Below are 4,986 nucleotides of genomic sequence, written 5' to 3' on the forward strand. Positions count from 1 at the left end.
ACACATATCTGATTCATCTTGACATCTCCCATATTCCTAGTACATTTCTCACTACATGAACACACAGAAGACATTGGCTTAGCCGAATTCCAGAGGTCAAGGACAACCTCAAAATGGTAGCTGTGTGAGGGTAATATTATTGGCCCAAATGCTCATCCATGGGAGAGTGCCTATATAAATGGCCTATAGTCACACAATGAAATATATTATACAGAAGTGAAAATAATTGAGTTACAGTTGCATGCAGCGGTCTGAATGAATCATAGGAATATAATATCAACAAAAAATAACTCTCAAAAGATTATGTACAGCATGACATCCTTTAAACTTAAAAACATTCTAAATAAAAGATATGTGTTTAGGCATACATATTTAACAGAACAATATAAAAAGGAAGGGAAAAGAATGATGTGCACAAAATTTGGATTGAAGAAAGCAGATGTGCTGCTGGGAAATACCATATGGTTAGATGTAGGTTATTGAAAGATCCTAGCTTTTATGTTTGGTGGTAGACTTGCGCATGCTTATTAAAATTTTTTAAATCAACTAAATAATTAAAAAGTAGGCCAGACATTAGCCAATGATGAAAGTGTGTCATGGGTCACAGATTCTAATTAATCTAATCGTGTGCACCTGAGGTCTATTTAAACAACAATGAAAGAAAAAACAAACTCTTGGCACTTAGCCATTTATGACCATTAGGAATTAGAGACCATCCCAGTCACTTGTGGAACATCTTATTTTGTTCTTAGGGAAAGCAGAGGAGGGGGGGTTGTTTTTCTCAAATTTCCCTCCAAAATGATCTTCACTGACCCTCCTATGTCACACACACATAGCATCCCTTTGTCTTCTTCATCTCCTTCTACTGAATGCACAAGTGCAAGCAAGATTCCCAATGAGAGCAAAGATACTAATTGAGTCACCCAGGACTACATTTATGCATTTATTCATTCAGCAAATATTTATCAGGTACTGTGCTACATACTGCATACAGAGAGGCCTTCAAAGGTAACATGAAACCTTTCCTCCTAGAGCTTACAGACTAATAGAAAAGATAGGCAATGCACATATGCACACAGAAACACATGCATTGACTATGTAATTATAAACTGCGGAAAGCTCAGTAAAGAAGAACAGATCTGGGTGCCAAGAGAGAACAACAAGAACATTGTTTTTTGTTAATGTTTAAGGTAACTTTTTTTTTTTTTTTGAGATGGAGTCTCGCTCTGTCGCCTAGGCTGGAGTGCAGTGGCGCAATCTGGGCTCACTGCAAGCTCCGCCTCCTTGGTTCACACCATTCTCCTGCCTCAGCCTCCCAAGTAGCTGGGACTACAGGCGCCCGGCTAATTTTTTTGTATTTTTAGTAAAGACAGGGTTTCACCGTGTTAACCAGGATGGTCTTGATCTCCTGACCTCGTGATCTGCCCACCTCAGCCTCCCAGAGTGCTGGGATTACGGGCGTGAGCTCCTCACCCGGCCAAGGTAACGTTTTTAGGAGAGGATAGCAATGCAGAAAAAAACTGATGCTACTGGGAAGGCCTGAAGGTCACCATCTGCGCCTCTGCCTGGATGGTCTTGTCTGTCGGTTTAAGGCGCGTATGTCAGAAATGGCTTGGCTGAGGTGTTGTAATGGGATCATGGGGTTCTCATCAGCCTTGCCAGCGAGGCTAATGTTCTTCATCTGTAACATTCTGGTTGCTGCTCACTGTGACTAGAGAGAAATGCAAGGAGAAGGATAGGACACAGAGGTGGTCACAGGAAGAAATATGGATTTATGATGGGCTTGGTGGAGGAGTCATGGGGTGTTTTAAGCAGGGAAGTAACATGTTCTCATTTACATTCTCAAAATGATCACCCTGGCTGCTGTGGGGAAAATGAAGTGAACAGGGGCGAATGTAGAAACAGGAAGACCAGTCAGGGGTGCAGAAGTCTAGAGATGGATGATGGTGCCTTGGGCTGGGGTGGTGTCTGTGGAGATGTGAAAGATAGGGTATAGGGTTGGGGTATGTCTTGGAGATAGAGTCAACAAATTTTGCTAAAAAGTTGAAAGTGAAAGTTGGAGAAAAGAGGAAACAAAAATAATTTCCACATGTTTTGCTTAAGAAACTAGGTGTTTTGTGGTACCATTTATAAAATTTAAAATACTTGGGTAAAAGGAGAATGTTCTGAGGAGAGGACATTGGAACGTGTCGTGTTTGGGTTTTTTTTTTTTTTTTTGAGACAGAGTCTTGCTGTGTTGCCCAGGCCAGAGTGCAGTGGCACAAACTGGGCTCACTGCAACCTCTGCCCCGCTGGGTTCAAGCAATTCTCCCACCCCAGCCTCCCAAGTAGCTGGGACTACAGGCTTGCACTATCATACCCAGTTAATTTTTATATTTTTGTAGAGACGGGTTTTCGCCATGTTGTCCAGCCTGGTCTCCAACTTGTGAGCTCAAGTGATCTGCCTGCCTCGGCCTCCCAAATTGTTGGGATTACAGACATGAGCCACCGTGCCTGGCCTGTGTTTGCTTTTGATAAGTTAAAATTGATATGCCCATTCTATATTTAAACAAATTCAGGTAAGAGATTGGAAATTTTATTTGTGAATTTTGGAAGAAATCTGGGCTAGAGACCTACATTTGTGAGTTAACTATGGATAGGTGGTATTTAAAGTCATGGGTCTGAATGAGATGAGCTCAGTAGAGAGGCCAGAGAGAAAAGGGAAGGCCTAGGATGAAGCCCTCAGGCAGGCCACTATGTAAGGGTGAGTCATGGTAAGAAAGGGCAGAAAAGGACTACAAAGGGAGCTACCTTTGAGGTGGGAGGAAATAGAGGAGAGAATGGATCTCAGAAATCAAGAGAAGAGAGCGTTTCAAGAAGCAGAGTCATGACTTGTCAAATGATGGCTGAGAGATAAAGTAAAGCAAGAAAATAGACATGCCCGTTGGCTGTGTTAATGCAGAAATGGCAGAGTTTTCCTTATGGGGTGTGGGAGCAGGAAACCCAGCCAAGGGAGAAGAGCAGATGAGGGAGTGGAGCTCTGCTAGGAATTACACTGTGTGGGGCATTTTATAAGCAAACAACTAAAGCATATCTTTAACAAGTCCATGGCATAGAAACAAAGTATGTTCTAGATGATAAGAGATTTAAGTGATACGATGAAATACAACGTATGAATCTTATTTGGCTTGTTGTTCAACTACCAAAATAAAAAGACATTTTGAGGAAATGTGAAGCTAAGCTGGATATTAGAAGATATTAAGGAATTTTTATTAATCGTATCAGATGTGATGTTATGATTATGCAAGAAAATGCACTTATTTTTAAGAAAGAATTTGAAATAGGAGTAAAATGTCGTTACATCTGATATTTGGTTTAAAATACTACAGCAAAAACTGAAAAAGTAATGAAGAAAATACAACCTAAAGTTAACATGGTCTATATGATGAGTATATGGGGGATCATTATACAATTTTATTTTTGTGTGTGTTTGAAATTTTTTCATTGTAAAAGTTACAAAACAGGTGTACAGTGAAGGGGAGCAGAGAAATAGGACAGCAGCTAGAGGAGAATGTAAGTCAAAGAAAGCTTTTAAATTGTTGTTAAGGAGGAAACACTAGATCATTTCCATGATGACGATGATCCGGGAGAGGGAGAAATTGATGATACAGGAAAGATGGAAAGCAGGTATGTCTCCAGGTTCCTAGGGGACCCAGCGGGGACCTGATGAAGCCCAAGTGCACATGCTGGCCTCTGATCTTTGGGAACAGTAAAGAGAGATGAGCACAGAGGCAGGTAATCCGAACCCACAGAGGTGGATTGGATTTGGTAGTGGATAAAATCATGCAGTTCCTCCAGGTCAATTATGCTTTCTCAATGACCCATGAGGAAAGATCCTCAGCTGAAGAATAGTCCACAGTGGCATGGAAAATGGGAAGAGGAAGAATGATGTGTGAAATAGATCATTAGTTGAAAAGTGGGAAAGTGTCGTTGGATTTCCAGGTGATATTAAAGCTCCATTAGAGATGCTGGCTGAGGAACTGCAATTGAGAAGTCAGGACTCTTGGTGGTTCTCCCCAGCAGCATCCATTTGCTCAGGTGAAGGCATAAAGAAATCAGTAATTGTCTCTAATTAGTTGGGATCTTTGCTGTGTATGTATATGTATATATATATATATATATATATATATATATATATATATATATGGAATAATAGAATGCGGGAGCTATGATGCCTGGAAGGAACATATGATGAAATTTATGTCAGCCAAGGAGGAAGGTAAGGACATGAAGGAGGGAGGTAATGGAGAGTGAGAAGTTAACTCAAGGGGTTTGGAGAGCTCGATGGGGCCTCCACATTCACTGAGCAAATGCCATGTGCTTGGCACTGTTTGGAACATTTTATATGTATTAACTTATCAAATTGTTATAGCAACCCTGAGAGATAGTTCTCATTATTGTTATTTTTTGCCTCTTAAAGGGAAATGAACTGAAGCCACAGAAGTTAAGGAGCTTGTGCACAGTCCCATAGCTGTTTAATGCTGGGATTTGAAGCCTGGTAGTCCAGGGCCAAAGCCCGCATTTACCCCCTAATGACACAGCCTCATTTATAATTTTTGGAGCACATATTATGAGGTAGGTGAACTGGAAAAGTCACAGGTGGTGGTCAGATAGTGACATGCTTGACATTGAGAGTTCAAAAGTTTGCACATGGGAAAAGGAGGTGGGGTAGAGAAAATATCACTAGTTATGAGGAGGTCAAGTAAATAAGAAGTCCGGGAGTTAAATGAAAGATCATCGCAGATATCAAGGCCTTCAAGGGTAGTGGCAAGAGGTAAGGGAACAGATTTCTTTACAGCAGGATTTCTGAAAGAGTGTTGTGGTGCCAATTTATTTTATGAGATGCCAAAAGGGAGAAGCATATGTTGCATTTCTCATATTTATTCACCATGATATCCTTTCTTTCAGAACACATATATTCTGAGAATCATAATATATTCCTAGGAA

The sequence above is a fragment of the Nomascus leucogenys genome, chromosome 3 (assembly GCF_006542625.1).
Source record: "Nomascus leucogenys isolate Asia chromosome 3, Asia_NLE_v1, whole genome shotgun sequence".
Lineage (NCBI taxonomy): Eukaryota > Metazoa > Chordata > Mammalia > Primates > Hylobatidae > Nomascus > Nomascus leucogenys.